This window comes from Moschus berezovskii, chromosome 3 (genome assembly GCF_049115385.1).
Source record: "Moschus berezovskii isolate FMDL1 chromosome 3, NW_MosBer_1.0, whole genome shotgun sequence".
Lineage (NCBI taxonomy): Eukaryota > Metazoa > Chordata > Mammalia > Artiodactyla > Moschidae > Moschus > Moschus berezovskii.
This window is the reverse complement of record NC_142462.1, coordinates 105,628,105-105,645,367: the sequence shown is the minus strand read 5'-3', so window position 1 is coordinate 105,645,367 and position 17,263 is coordinate 105,628,105.

Below are 17,263 nucleotides of genomic sequence, written 5' to 3'. Positions count from 1 at the left end.
AGGGGACACCATTTCGATCCTGGTTCCAGAAGATCCTGCAGGGCAACTAACCTGTGCACCACAACTACTGAAGCCCACACACCCTACAGCCCATTTCCCACAAAAAGACAAGCCACCACAGTGAGAAGCCAGTGCACTGCAGTGAAGAGTAGCCCACGCTCACCACAACTAGAGAAAACCCACAGGAAGCAACAAAGACGCAGCACGGCCAAACATAAAAGCAAAAGTCTAATAAAAGAAAGAAATTGAGTCTAGATCAGGTAGCCTGACCTGAGTGATTCAGCCAACACTCTGCTTAGCACCAGCGTCTGGACTCTTCCTCTCCAGGAGGCCCTGTGTGTTCTCCCTCCAGGATGGGACCCTGGTCTCTGCTTGGTCTTAGCTCCCTTTCCTCCTCCCCTCTCCCGTGTACTACCAGTGTCCCAAATGGTCCCTCAGGAATCCTCACCTCCACTGTGCCCCGCTGCGGGTGGGTGTGTGCTCTCTTTGTCTGTCCCTTTCTGGGTCTCATTTATTTCCAAGGTGGGGAGACAGAGAGGAAGAGATCATCTCCTTTACTGGGCTGATGCAGGGTGATTAGAGACCTTGCTTCACAGTGCTTAACTGCCTCCCAGTTTAGAGAAGGGACTCCTGTTAGAGCCCCTACTGGAGGCACCCCCAGCCTAGCTTTGTTGCAGGCTTACAGGTTTCTGAAAAAACACAGAGGAGAAAAATGTCATAGCCCTTGTCCCCCAAGGGGCAGTGATGGGTATGGCAGAGGCACAGTCAGTCTCAGCCTCTGGGTAACTCTGTTCCATGTGGATGATGGCACAGTGCCCAAGTGCCACCATCTCAGAACCCTACTGGGTGCTTGCTTGTTAAAACAGACTCTAAATCACAAACACAGTCTGTGACAGAGGCCTGAAGTATTCCCAGACTCCCAGTGATTCTGATGTTTACGGAAATTGCACAATCTTTGCCTTAGAGCATGGGTTTTGGATCAGAACCATTTGGGTTCAAATCCCAACTTTGGGCAGGTTGCCTAACTTCCTTGAGCTTCAGTTCTCTTCTATTGCGAAATCATAATAAGAGTGTCTCCTAAGACACAGAGAAGAGGCAGAGAGAACATACTTTGTTTGTGGCAGCCAAATAGCTCTTCAAAGTTGCCCTTCCATGCAGAATTTGAGAGGTGGTAAGTATTCAAGAAATAACTTGGATTCACTCTTATAAACCAGGCAAAATTGAGAAAATCCATTGATGAGGTGATCACAGGTGAAGGAGAGTGACTAGAGCAAAACTCTTCCTAATTCTAAGCAACCAGTCAACACATCTGTAGTGAACATCTGCTGGGATTCAACATCACAGAGCACTCAAAGTTCTTACCTATAGAACTCAATTTTAGTTAAAGAGTTGAGGCAAAAACATACAAGTTTAAGTCAAATAAAAAAGTACTAAAAGAACAAGACAGTCATCCAAAGATGCCCCATGGTCACTGATTCATTCACCATATATATTCATTAATTGCCTCTGGTATACTATGGACTAAACTGGAAACCAAAGATACAAGTGTGAATAATATGGTCCTTCCCTCAAGGTATTTACAGTCTAGAGAAGGAGATTGATGAGCAAATCAATGCTCATGATTAATTCAGTCTCTTCTGGCTCTGAGTATTGAGAAAGGCTAGGTTTCACAGTATTTGAAATACTTCCTCCAGGGACTGGGAGATCAACTCTAGTACTCGAAGCAGGAAGGTTAGCCAAGGTCTGGTTTCCCACCTCAGAGCACTCAGAGCTTCAGACCCAATGTCTAGAGCCAACAATACTAGGTAGACCACATCAGAGCAATGGTGGCAGGCAGTTTTGAAATTCTTGTCCAAACGTAGCTGTGAGGGTGAAGCCATAAGTAAATCTGTTCAAAATGGCTAATCAAAACCCAAGGAAAAGGGAAACGTGGAGAACTCCTAGCCCACCTTTAATGACCCCAATAGTGTGCAGAGGCGAAGACAAAACTAGAGATGAGGAAATTTCATCACGTCCACATTTTCTGCAAAACTCAAGGCTTGGTTATTTGAGGGCAGGAATAGCACCTGGTGATTTACCACTCTGTTGTATGTGAAGTGAAGTCGCTCAGTCATGTCTGACTCTTTGCAACCCCATGGACTGTAGCCTACCGTGCTCCTCCGTCCATGGGATTTTCCAGGCAAGAGTACTGGAGTGGGTTGCCATTTCCTTCTCCAGGGGATCCCGACCTAGGGATCGAACCCAGGTCTCCCACATTGTAGGCAGACGCTTTACCGTCTGAGCCACCAGGGAAGTCATTGAATAGTAGTATGTAATTATGATTTGGTTACAGTGTATATTTTGAATTATTTATGGAATTGCCAACTTTTAATATACTTTTCCATTTAAAACTAAAGCTTTCATTTAAAATAAACCAAGATGTTTATATTGGTAACTAACTTACTAAATATACTAATATAGGGCAAAGTATGTTTAGTCCAGCAAACATTGGTCAACCCCGAAAGACAACATTATCTCCTGCCCAGTTGGATCCTTTTTATACTCAAGGAGATTCTCTGACATCTGAAGATCACCTTGATGACACTTGGGTGACTGTATTCGGGTAAGGTTTCTAGATAATTTACCTTTAAAGCAACAATGTTTTCTAATGAATATTATCAAATACATTTAAAAAAAACTAAAATAGTTGCACAGCAGACACTCATTTATCCACGTAGATTCACCTAAATTCATTTTTTTTGTTATTGTTGGTACATTTCAGGTTAAGTTGCAGACATCAGTATATATAACCTTGACATTTCTTCTCGACATTTCTTTCCCTTCTGGGGGATCTTCCCAACCCAGAGAATGAACCCAGGTCTCCCACATTGCAGGCAGGTTCTTTACCAGCTGAGCCACAAGGGAAGCCCTGGACATTTCAGCATGTATATTACATTTTGATATTTAATAGCTTTTCCATCATTTTTCTGTTTGCCTTTTCTTAAATTATTTTCTCTTCAGCACATTTGCTGAATATTGGAAGAGGGTTGCACCACTAGACTTAGGAAGCCTCTTCCTTTGTTGGAACTGTGTCTGTGCTTATATTGGACTTTACCAGTTTTGAACTAACAAGTTGAATTGTATATATATGCATACTATGTCACAGGATTGGTACTTACTAGCTATAGAATCGGAGAAGGCACTGGCAAGCCACTCCAGTACTCTTGCCTAGAAAATCCCATGGATGGAGGAACCTGGTAGGCTGCAGTCCATGGGGTCGCTAAGGGTCGGACACGACTGAGCGACTTCACTTTCACTTTTCACTTTCACACATTGGAGAAGGAAATGGCAACCCACTCCAGTGTTCTTGCCTAGAGAATCCCAGGGATGAGGGAGCCTGGTGGGCTTCCATCTATGGGGTCACACAGAGTCGGACACGACTGAAGTGACTTAGCAGCAGCAGCAGCAGCCAGCACCTATCAGAATGGATCACATTAGGTTTCGAATGAACATCTGTTGAGTGAATGAACAATGAAGTTGTCCAGATCTGAGAAAGCAAAGTGGCCAGTAGGCAGCCAACCATCAGACCAACGGATTGGTAGCAGACAGCTCTTTTTAGAGTCCAAGCTTCTCTGCTGGACCTGTGTATCCAGCTGTCCATTTGTCAACTCCTCTGTGATGTCTCAAAGTCAACCTCAATCTCCAAAGATTTGTGACTTTTCCATGATCATGCTTTCTTGCAGCTCCACAGCTCAGTGAATGACACCACTCTCTGTCTAGTTGTACAAACCAGAAACTCAAGACACATTATTTCACATTATTTCTCTCCTTATCACCAATCCATCCCTCAGTGCTAGCTATTTACTTCCTAAAATTCCCTGAAACGTGTCCCTTGCCATTGCTCTGATCCAAGCTTCCATCTCTCTCCTGAGCTAATACAGTTCCTCCTGGCTCATCTACCCCGTCTCCCCTCCCTAGCATCTCTCCACCTTTTTCCTCTCTCCAACTTCAACATTCTTTCTTCCCACATCCATTAACTCTTTCTTATCCAGTAGATCTCAGAGACATGTGCCCTCTCCTTCTGGATGATGCCATGAACTCTAACATACATCTCTCCTGTGGCCTGTGTCACAGTTGCAATTTTACAGGCTACTGTCCAGAGGCCAGCAGGCAGCTCCTCTCCCAGAGTGGTCACATATGTATACTCACACGCCTGATAACAGGCAGGATGGTAGAAGGGAGGCAGTCCCCATAGTAGGAACTCAGTTTAGGCTAAAGACTTTTTCAAAGGGAGGGAGAGAGAAAACAGTCCTCTCGCACTCCCAGTAGGTTTCAGGGTTAAAAAAGGAGTGAGCCCCTGGCCTCTGTCTGATAGGTTTGGCTTAGGGAAGGTGGTTGGTCCCATCAGTGAGAAAAACAGGCTCAGGGGAGATTAGGGGAGGATGGGGCTGGTTCACAAAGGAAAAGACAGCCACCTGAAAGGTAGCTCCAGCTGACTGTTGCCCAGTAGGAACACCTGTACACAGGTGTAATTTTATTTTTTTTCAAAAGAAATTCCAGATCAAAATTTTATGCAAAGTCTCCTGATTTTCAAACACTGGCGACTAATTAATTTAGAAAAAAATAAAAAACAATTGCAGAGCCAAACAAAATGTGCCTGTATTTAGGGTTTTGCAAGCAGACTCCAGCTTGTCACCTGTATGTTAGAATAGTCTTGTTCCCCCCTGCCCAAGCCCTACACAGCCTCAGAATTAATTTCTCCTCCATCCTCCAAGGACCTCCCTGTGAACCAGACCAGCTCTGACTGCCAGTGAGCACAGCATTAAGCTCCTTAACTTCATCCTGCATGGATTCTCCCCACTCGGCCCACCCTTCCTCTCCCTGATCCTCCCCAGCAAATGATACTCAACTCAGTTCTCAAGGACCAAGATGGTAGAAATGAGTCCCCCTGCACCATGAAGTTGATATCTGCAAATACTACCACCCATCCATCCTCTAAACCCACTTGTAGGAGTGCTGCAGCTTACAATAGGGGCACCCAGATGATGCCCACTTCAGGAGGTGGGAGTCAACAGCAAATGAGAAAGGGGTGAGGCTCCATACTTCTGATGCCCTTCAACCACTTCCTGATTTGTCCTCTCTGGGTGTCCTAAGCCCTTCCTTTGTTGTCCTCTCCTCCCCATCCCTGAAGATGGTACCCCCAGTCACCAAGTTGGACTCTTTTTCTATTATATGCTATTATAAGATATTCCTTTGTACATGGAAATCCTGCCTGGAGAATTCTATGGACAGAGGGGCCTAGTGGGCCATAGTCCATGAAGTTGCAAAGAGTTGGACAGGACTGAGCAACTAACACATACACACACAAGATATTGAACATGTTTCCCTGTGCTATACCATAAATCCTTGTTGTTTATCTGTATGTAGTGTGTATCTGTTAATCCAAAACTCCTAATTTATCTCATCCCCTTGCTTTTCCTTTGGTAACCTTAGGTTTGTTTTCCATGTCTGTGCATCTGTTTCTGTTCTGTAAATAAGTTCATCTGCACTATTATCTAGATTCCACATATAAGTGATATCATATGGTATGTCTTTCTCTGTCTGACTAACTTCACTTAGTATGATAAGCTGTCGGTCCATCTGTGTTGCTATAAACAGCATTATTTCATTCTTTTTCATGTCTGAGTAATATTCCGTGTGTGTGTGTGTGGTGTGTGCATGTACCACATCTTCATCTTCTTATCTGTTGATGAACATTTAGGATGATTCTGTGTCTTGACTATTATAAATAATGCCACTATGAATATAGGGGTACATGTATCTTCTCAAATTAGAGTTTTCTCCTGATGTGCCTGATGTGTGTCCAGGAGTTGGATTGCTGGATCATATGGTAGCTCTACTTTTAGTTTTTTAAGGAACCTCCATACTATTCTCTGTAGTGGCCATACTAATTTACATTCCCACTAACAGTGTAGGAGGGTTCCCTTTTCTCTATACTCTTTCCAATATTTGTTACTTGAAGACGTTAATGATGGCCATTCTGACAAGTGTGAGGTAGTATCTCATTGTAGTTTTTATTTGCATTTCTTGAATAATTAATGATGTTGAGCACATGAAAAGATTTTCATGTGCCTGTTATCCATCTGTGTGTGAAGAAATGTCTGTTTAGGTCTTCTGCCCATTTTTTGATTGGGCTTTTTGTTGTTGTTGAGTGGTATGAGCTCAAACCTGACTCTTTGACAAACCACACTGAAATAATGGCTCACCAAGTCCATGGATTCCATCCCTCAAGATGTCCCAAATCCATGTCCTTGTCTGTGTTCTCTTTCTCAAGGCTACAGTCCATTTGCGTAGATGATGACTATCATTATGCAGATGCTCTCACCTCCTCCAGTCTTCCCCCCGCTTCATCCCCCATGGTGCTGTCTGAGCAATCTTCCAAAAACATAAATCTGATCACAACATCCTGCTCAAAGTTTCCCAGTGACTCCCAATCATCTTTCAAAATATAACCCAGACCACTCAGCATAGCCTGGCCGTATCCTGCCCCAGGGGTCTCACCTTAGCCCTGTCCCCAGGTGCCTCCCACACTGCAGCCTTGCAGTGCTGCTGGCATTTCCCCAGAGCACGCCGAAGCTCCCTCTGGCCTCCACATCATCCCACCTGATAGTCCAGCTGCCTCCAAAGTCTTTTTCCCGCCCTCCTTGTCAGCGTGATAATGCCTATTTGTCCTTTCACACACGGGTAAAGTGTCTGATTCTGCAGAAAGCCTCTCCTAACTCCAGAACCCCATCCACCTCTCCCTGCTTCCTTCATTACAGGGTGACATTGGATATTGTCATCAGATTACTTATCCCATGAACACTCTGTGCATCTCCCACTAGAGACTGTGAGGGATTCCAAGGCAGGGACCGTATCTCAGACACACACTGGAAGCTCAGTGCCTAGCACAGAGCAGGGGTTTGCTGTAGGTGTGCTGAATAATTGAAACATCCCAGCTTCTGCATTGTGCCTGGGACTGCCTCATTCCAAACAGCCCCTTCCTCAGCACACAGGGCTTATTTTTAGCATTAGAAGTTTATCTCCCGGTGAAATTTGGGACCAGCTGTGGTCACCTGTTTGATTGCTCTCTCAGTTCTGCCTTTAACTAGAAATTAATTTGGATTACTTAAGCTTTCCTTGCCCAGTGGAGAAACTCCGGCTGGGTAAATCCAAAGCTCCTGGCAATTTTACTTATTTCTGTTTAATCTCTTTCTCTCATGCACCAACTTCAATTTTGTGCTTTCTGGATTCTTTCCCTCTCAAAGCCCGTTTTTAATCTGCTATCTCTGACCCTTTGCAGATGGTGACTCACCTTGGATCTTCACCTTCCCACCTGCCCATCTCAGGGAAACTGAGGCCCGTCCTGCCAAGGAAGTCGGCCACATCTCTTGGGAGCTCTGGAGCAGCTCTAAGATTGGAAACCAGAAGTGAGATTCCTGAACCCCAGTCCACTCCCCTCTCAGCCCCAGACCATGCCTTGATGCTTAGAAAGGTCAGGGATCTTAAAGATCTACTCTTTGGCTATAAGTTCTGGCCATTAGTAAAGAGGGCACAGGGAATGGTAAGGGGTGGGGGGTGGTGAGCACAGAACCCAGCACTCACCAAGCCATATTGTTGATATTAATAAGAACATGTCCTCCCCTACTTGGGGTCTCCTAGTGGTTTATGCCTAACAGGGAATGTTTCCACTTCCCGTCCCCAACCCAAGAACCCTGCTTTACACACAGCTATCTCATTCTTAAGGCCTCCTTTCCTCTGATCTGCCTCCCCAACCCCCATCAACCTCCTGTCCTATTGTCTTGACAAGAGTCCCGTCACACCTCACACAGACTCCGAAAGCAAGACTGGCATATCTCTCTTGAGAAAGCTTGCAAAACACTAAAGGAGGGCTAGGGTGATGGTGGGGGAGGGAGGCACCTACTGCTCCCACATGGGACTCAGAATCTTCCAGGCGCTTTAGAGAAACTAAGGACAAAAATCCATGGTGAGATTTTCAGAGCCCTGAAAAGTTAAGGAATTCACACCAAAGCATATAGGAACTAAAACAGAGGAACCACCAGCTCCAGGTTTCACTGTTCCAGCAGCAAATGATTTTGTACACAGAGGTTCATGACCTCCGCTACATCACCCAGCAGAAAGTCCCTGTGAAATGAATGTTCCTATTCAGGGAGAAGGTTCTGCAATGTCAGGTCAAATTAGAACTCCCTCCTTTGAGCAACCAGAAGCTGTAAGACTTTCAGAGGAAATCCTGTGTGGCTACACTTGGTGATTTGACAAAGGTTTCCCCGGCACCTGCTGGAGCAGGGCACCATCTCCCTCACAAGGTAGGCCTGCTCTCAGGGAGCTCGCAGTCTTGTGGGGAAGATGGCAGAGACATAAAGAGCAGTGTGAGATTAATGTAGAAGATCGGTCCGTTAAACCAAGTTCCGGGGTGTGTGATTATATGATCCTATGGAGTTCATAAAAAGCAGCCATCAAGCAAATCAGCCACCTTGTCATTATAACTAAAGTTCCTAAACCAATTTTAGTTCTGAAAATAGAGAAATTCAAACTTCATGCTTGTCTATAAGTATGCAATTTACCTTTGCCGCAATTAGCAGCAGGAGTCAGAATTTGTAAATTCTCCTTTCATTTATATTTAAAAGGGAAAAATCCAATTTACTCCAAAGTCATTACTCATGAGTAGATAGAGTGCCCCTTGTTCCAATCTACTTTTCAAGATTATGGGAAATCATAAACTGTACTGACCACCAACTCATACACAGCAGGAAAATGGAGAGAAAGAGGTCCCTTCTTGCTTGTTGATATAAAAGTCATGATCACTGTATGCAAACCCAACTATTAGTCAGGGTTCTAATGAGTCCCCATCCCCTCCTCCCAAAGCTCAGGAGCAACAAATAAACCCCTGATGAAGGAAGAAAAGCTAAGTGATAAAAATACTAACTTGAATTTGCACATGTTCCTTACAGTATCTTCTTAAATGTTTCTTTTATCCTGAACCTTTGTTCGCCTACTTCTCATTCCTTTTCATTTTCAGCATCTAACTCTTCTGGGTGTAAAGAGGCATATCTACTAATGTGTTAGATCAGTGAACTGAAAAGAGGGTGAAAGTCAGTGGCCTTGATTCGGCAGCACCTATTAAATGTACAAAATGTTCACACCTTTTGACTCTAAAATAACACTTTTAGGAATTTACTCAAAGGAAATAGTCAACAATGAGTATAACTATGTATCTGCAAATGTTGTTTGAAATAATTTAAAAATGGAAAGCAACTCAAATGTTCAAAGATGTTGGCTTTAAGTAAACTATCATATGCCCATACATTGAACTGAAAGTAATGCAGAAGCTACAATGAAAAAAGAATAATAGACTTGACTATTGAGGGCGGGAGGAGAAGGGGATGACAGAGAATGAGATGGCTGGATGGCATCACCGACTCGATGGACATGAGTTTGAGTGAACTCCGGGAGTTGGTGATGCACAGGGAGGCCTGGCATGCTGTGATTCATGGGGTCGCAAAGAGTCGGACACAACTGAGCGACTGAACTGATCTAAAAATATGAACATTTTCTATGGCAAAAATAACATTTACGATGTCAGAAGACAAATGGGTAAGTTATTTGCAATGTACATGACAGGCAAACTAAATTACTTAATGCAAAAAGAATTCTTTAAAAAATCAATAAGAGTGAAAAGATACTGTCTCACACAGTTAAAGAAATGTAAACTGTATTAGCAGCTAAACCCACTTTTTCATCTATAACACAGGCAAAGTCCGATAATAACCCCAGTAAGAAAAAAAAAGTTCTCATTTCATCTCTGGTGGTGATTTAGTCACTAAGTCATGTTTGACTCTTGCGACTCCATGGACCATAGCCTGCCAGGCTCCTCTGTCCATGGAATTCTCCAGGCAAGAATACTGCAGTGGGCTGCCATTTCCTTCGCCAGGTGATCTTCCAGACCCAGGAATCGAACTCGAGTCTCCTGCATTGCAGGCAGCTTCTTTACTGACTGAGCTACAAGAGAAGCCTATGCATCTCTGGTGGAAGTGTACATTTGAAGGATGATTTGATAATCTACCAAAATTTTTAATTCTTATATATTAAACTCTTTAAGTATTTCCTTATTATACATAAAGGCATTTACAGCAATGCTGTTTGTAATATCAAACACCTAAAACAAAATAAATAAATTTTGGTACTTTTCTAATGGAATCCTACAATGTTATTAGGCAGAAGGAAGTAACTCCATATACACATCAGGAAAAAATACCCAAGATATACTGATAGACTGATTGCTAAGTGAACACAAAAGGCTAGAGAATATTAAGTATAAATAATGTCATTCAAACTTGCCTGATGGCTCAGCAGTGAAGAATCCACTTTTGATGCAGGAGATATGAGTTCAATCCCTGGGTCAGGAAGATCCCCTGGAGGAGGGCATGGCAACCCACTCCAGTATTCTTGCCTGGGAAATCCCATGGACATGGGAGCCTGGCGGGCTACATTCCATGGGGCCGCAGAGTCGAACACGACTGAGCACGCACACTACACTAATGTCATTTATTATACGTATAGACACTTCTCATATAAGCATAGAAAACATCTTAAAAGATGAAAGACGTAAATAGCAGAAACTTCTAAACGATAGAACTGAAGAGAAGAGAGATTTTACACTTTATTTCATATCAATCTGAACTGTTCAATTCTTTTCTTTTCATGGGTACGTATTATTCTTATAATTTTAAAAAACTAGCTTGAACCATTAGTTGAATCTGATTAATCACCTCTGCTATGGGAATGATTTAGACACTGGGGCTACAGTGGTGAGGTGATATCCCTAATTAAGAGACAGTCAAACTAGATTATCTCTTCTCAAGTAGTAAATAAGAACATGAAATGAAAGGGAAAGTTGCAATAGGGAAGGGAAACCATGGCGATAGAAAGAATGTTCTGACCTGAACATCTTCGAGATTGTAAGTCAAGTAGAAAAGGGTTTTCCATTTTGGGGGGTATTTTTTGGCCATGCAGAGCAGTCTGTGGGATCCTAGTTCACCCAGGTATAGAAACCACAGCCCCTGCAGTGGAGTCATGGAAACTTAACCAGTGGACCACCAGGGAAGTCCCAAGGGCTTTACATTTACAAGAGGAGTAAAGAACTAGGCTTGGGGGAGTGGCTGAGCAGGGGGCTGCCTCAGACAGTGGATGAAGGGTGGTTTTTCTTTGGGATCAGCCTATTTTCAGGAGGGGTCATGACAGAGGGGCTTCCAATGCCTTCAGTGTTATCTCAGGCTGAGCATGAGTCAAAGTTCAGGGGGTTGGGAGGCAGTAAATAATTTGGCCAAGACAAGTTAGCAAGTCAGCAGTATTTTGTCTAGGTACATTATGGTAATGTATGGTAAAGAATCTGCCTACAATGCAGAAGACCTGGGTTCAGTCCCTGGGACGGGAAGATCCCCTGGAGAAGGGAATGGCTACCAACACTAGTATTCTTGCCTGGAGAATTCCCTGGACAGAGGAGCCTGGCGGGCAACAGTCCATGTGTTGCAAAGAGTCAGACACAACTGAGCAACTAACATTTTCATTTTCACATCAGTGGGAACAAACAGTTCAACTAATCACTTATGAGACAAAGAGCTGGGATTTCAAGGATCCATGTCTGGCCATGTCACAGGAAAGCAAGGGAGTCACTCCTGAATCTCATCTAAGTCATATTTGTGAGGGTGATTGTGATTCTTTATTGTACACCATTTCCATCGCTGTTTTCCAAGAGAACAAGCCTCAGATAAAGTTAAGCATAGTTTAGGACACAGTCCTCAAAGAGCTTTAATGGGGGAGGTGGATTTAAGAGTTAAACAAGCAAATAAGTCAATAAGTTAAATTTATACAACTGCCTTCGGGTGCTCTCATACAGAAAGTGGCTCCTGGTCCATGACAAGGACACATCAAGTCCACGGTTAACGTAATAGCTTTTCAGTTTCAGAAATATATCTGTATCTTCCCAGGACCAGACTGAGATCACTATAACCAAACAGATGGCACTGAAATGGACCTGATTATGTACAAAGATGTAAGATTCATTACAGCTCAATGAGGGAAAGAAAGGATTACCCAATAAATGGTGTTGGGAAAATTATCTAGCAATTTGGAGAAACAGTAATTTCAGAACATCACTTTATGTTGTACATTAAAATAAATTCCAATTGAGTGGAAGAGTTAAATGTGTTTTTTTTTACATCAAAATCTCAGAAAAATAGAACTGAATATTTTGCCACCCTCTAGAGGAAAGATGATTTTATAGGCTTAGATGCAATACAAGGAATAAAAATGAGCAAGATCGCTAAGTTTGACTACAAAAGTATAAAGTATAAAAGCAAACAAGCCACCAAAAACTACTACAGTGAATGTAGCAAAGAGGCACTATTTGGGGTTTAAGACCTCTTAAGTATGGATCAGAAAAAAAAAATTAAGACTCTAAAAGAGAGAAGGAAAAAAGACACAAAAAATGCAATGTAACTAGAAAACAAAAGATTTGAGATGTTCTGTTCCCATAGAACATAAATTAAAACATCAGGTTACCATTTCCTTTTTTAAATTAGAATAAACGTTAAAAACAATATCTCTGGGACTTCTGTTTCTGGTTCAGTTCAGTCACTCAGTCGTGTCCGACTCTCCGCGACTCCATGAATCACAGCACGCCAGGCCTCCCTGTCCATCACCAACTCCCGGAGTACACTCAAACTCATGTCCACAGAGTCGGTGATGCCATCCAGCCATCTCATTCTCCGTCGTCCCCTTCTCCTCCCGCCCCCAACATTTCCCAGCATCAGAGTCTTTTCCAGTGAGTCAACTCGTCGCATGAGGTGGCCAAAGTATTGCAGTTTCAGCTTTAGCATCAGTCCCTCCAATGAACATCCAGGATTGATCTCCTTTAGAATGGACTGGTTGGATCTCCTTGCAGTATAAGGGACTCTCAAGAGTCTTCTCCAACACCACAGTCCAAAAGCATCGATTCTTCGGCGATCAGCTTTCTTCACAGTCCAACTCTCACATCCATACATGACCACGGGAAAAACCATTGCCTTGACTAGACGGACCTTGGTTGGCAAAGTAATGTCTCTGCTTTTTAATATACTATCAAGGTTGGTCATAACTTTCCTTCCAAGGAGCAAGCGTCTTTTAATTTCATGGCTACAATCAGCATCTGCAGTGATTTTGGAGCCAAAAAAATAAAGTCTGACACTGTTTCCACTGTTTTTCCATCTATTTCCCATGAAGTGATGGGACCAGATGCCATGATCTTTGTTTTCTGAATGTTGAGCTTCAAGCCAACCTTTTCACTCTCCTCTTTCACTTTCATCAAGAGGCTTTTGAGCTCCTCTTCACTTTCTGCCATAAGAGTAGTGTCATCTGCATATCTGAGGTTATTGATATTTCTCCCAGCAATCTTGATTCCAGCTTGTGCTTCTTCCAGCCCAGTGTAAATCACAATCGACTGGGGAGCCTGCCCTAGCAATGAGAACAAGCTAAGCCATGATTTCTTTTTTTTTTTTTTCTTCTGTAGCATGGTTTTAAAAACCATTAGAGGGACTTCCCTGGTGGTCCAGTAGCTAAAATTCTACATTCCCAATGCAGGGGGCCCAGGTTTGATCCCTGGTCAGGGAACTAGATCCCACATGCCATAACTAAGAGTCTGCATGCCATAACTAAAGATCCTGCACGTCACAATTAAGACCTAGGGCAGCTAAATAAATAAATATTAAAACCATTAGCGAGCTCATGATGTAAAGAAACCTAAATAAACTAAATTCCAGAAGCAACCAGATCTTCCTACGATACAAGAGACCCATGGCTGCTCCTATCCAGGAAGAAGTGGCAGGAAGGGGGAGGAGTCTACCACAGACTCTGGTGAAGAGCTATCAGCTAAACTCATAACCAAATTTAATGATTGTATGTGAGCTAATGTGATAGATTAGAATCCCAAAAAGATCCTCCACAGGAGGAGCCAACACCCACCCACCTCCCAATGCTTTCACACAGGTCTCCATCAAGGACTCAGAAATGATAGAATGAAGGCTAAGGACAAGGCAGGAGAGCTGACAGAAAGAATACCCTTGAGGCATGCAAGACCTTCCCCAAGTGCACGACCTGCTGGAGATTGGGAACAGAATGGAGAGCTGAGGGAAACCCCCTCAAGGACACACTGCTTTCACCGTGTGCAGCGCAGTGACCCTCCTATAATCCAGACTGCTTGGCATAGCCTGTCCCCATCATGCCCAGGGCTCTCACCTCAGACCAGTCCCCATGTACCACCCCCCCATGCTGTAGCCTTACAGGACTGCTGGCATCTTCTCAAAGCACACTCAGATTTACTGAATTCATCTATTAGTTCTAACAGTTTTCTTGTGTGTGAAATCATGAGGATTTTCTGCATATAAGACCATGTCATCTGTGAACAGACATTATTTAGTTCTTCCTTCCCAATTTGGATGTCTTTTATTTCTTTTTCTTGCCTAATTGCTCTGGCTAGAACTTCCAGAACGATACTGGATAGAAGTGGCAAGAGTGGTCATCTTTGCTTTACTCCAGATCTTAGAGGAAAAACTTTCAGTTTCTTATCATTGAACATGATCTCTATGGGTGTCTTGTATTATGGTCTTTATCATGTTGTGTAAATTCCATCTCTATCTAAGTTGTCAAGAGTTTTTATCATGAAAATGTGCTGAATTTTGTTACTTTTTCTTGTATCTATAGAGATTGTTGTAGTTCAGTTGCTCATTCATATCCAACTCTTTGCGACCCCATGGACTGCAGCATACAAGGCTTCCCCAAGTTTGCTCAAACTCTTGTCCATTGGTGATGCCAGTCAACCAACTCATCCTTTGTCGCTCCCTTTTTCTCCTGCTTTCAATCCTTCCCAGCATCAGGATCTTTTCTAAAGAGTCTGCTCTTCACATCAGGAGGCCAAATATTAGAGCTTCAGCTTCAGCATCAATCCTTCCAATGAATATTCAGTGTTGATTTCCTTCAGGATTAACTGACTTGATTTCCTTGCAATCCAAAGGACTCTCAAGAGTCTTGTCCAACACCACAGCTTGAAAGCATCAATTCTTTAGCATTCAGCCTTCTTTATGGTCCAACTCTCACATCCATATATGACTACTGGAAAAACTGTAGCTTTGACTATGCGGACCTTCATATAGAGATTGCCATGTAATCTTTATCCTTCCTTCCTTAAATGTGTTGTATAATATTTATTTATTTGCATATGTTGAACCATCTTTGCATCCCAGGGATGCATCTTTGCATACCACTTGGTCATGGTATATTAGCTTTTTAATGTGCTGCTGAGTTTGGTTTGCTAATAGATTATTGAGGATTTTGCATCTATGTCCATCATGGTTCCTGACCTATAGTTTTCTTCTTTTGTGGTACCTTTGTCTGGTTTTGGTATCAGCATAATGCTGGCCTTATAAAATGAGTTTGAATATATTCCCTCTTTATTTATTTGAAGGAGAGTTTATGAAGGACTGGTATTGATTGTTCTTCAAATGTTTGGTAGAATTCACCTGTGAAGCCATCTGGTCCTGGATATAATAGCTCCAAATTTTAAACAACTCAAATGTTCATCATCTAAAGAATGGCTAAACAAACAAGCATAGTCATTCAATGGAAAATTACTCAGCCGCAGGAAGAAATGAACCACTGATATGTACAAAAACATGGATAGATCTCAAAAAATGTGTTGAACAACAGCGAAAGCTAGATTAAAGAGCACTATTATTCACATTTATATGAACTCCAAGAACAGGCAAAAAATTTCCTTGGGTGACAGACACATTCTATTATCTTATTTTTGGTGGTGGTTGTGGTTTTAAAGTATATGTCATCATCAAAACTCATCAAATCAAGTTATAAAATACATGCATTGTATTTTATACAACTTATACCTGCCAAAAAATTTTAGTAATAATATATTTGACTGATGAGGATGTAATAAAGCCAATACTCCTATAAACTGGACAATCATTTTAGAAATCACTGTGGCAAAATAATAAAGAATTCTAAAAAGTTCAACCATTTTAATTCAGTGATTTATTTAAGCAAGTCTACTCTTAAGAAATAATTCAAAACTAACAAAATAAAAGAAATGCAAAAATGTTGACCATAGTATTTTTGTAATTATGTAATCTGAAGCACTTCAAACTCCAACACTGAGTAAAAATTAAGCAAAATGCAATACTTTATATATTTCAGTCACTAACAATTATATTTATTATGACTACAGCACAAGATAAAGACGTATTTATGCTATAATCCTTTACATTCTTGGGAAAATAAACATATGGGAAAACCCTAGCAGGAAATAAACCATAATGAGGCATTGCGTTGGGCTTGTAGGTGTGTTCATTTTTTTCTTTTTAATTTGGTATTCTGAATTTTGATATTTTTCTTTCCTTTAAAAATATTTTCAGATGTTAGGTTTTTCTTTTTTGGTATTTTTGCAATATTGCTCTCTTTATCCAAGAACAAGATGCTTTTCTCTAGTTACTCACATGTCACTTATGTCCTGCTATCATTTGCTCAGTTTAAATTGGTTTTTTATTGCACAAAAAATCCATGGTTATAGTCTCATTATAAAAGAACCTCAGTTTTACCCGATAGCTCCTGATTTCTAGAAAATAAATTATTTAACTGAACTTTAATTTGTGACTATAACAATGGGTATAGGCCTTTCCCGTGACCCAAATACTCAAGCCTACCACACATGATATACAGCTATTACTCTATTAATGTAAAATATTAAATATACTTATCTGAAAGCATTTGAAAATATTAGTAGTGGTTAGACTCTGGGTGGTGAAGTAAGGTTAAACTTCTTTTTCCTGTCTTCTTTTCCTACAGTGAATATGTATTATTTTGTGACAAAAAGAAATGGTCTATTTAAATCCCAGTTTCAAGCCCTGGGCCCAATCCTGATCCAAGTCATCCTTGGGGAACTGCAGAATTCCCCAGGCCAGAAGTTTCCCCATCATGGATTTCATCTTGCTGTTAATGATCCCCTTCTGGTCATTTGACCTTGAACTTCTTCCTGTGCTACCCTCTCATCTTAATCACCTGATGCCCTGGGGCTTCCTTTTCTGGCTGTTTGCCTTGCTCCTAGCAGTCCCACTGTCCTCACACCACTCAGGGGATCAGAAAACCTGCTGAGTACGTACCAGAAGCACGGACCCTCAGCTTG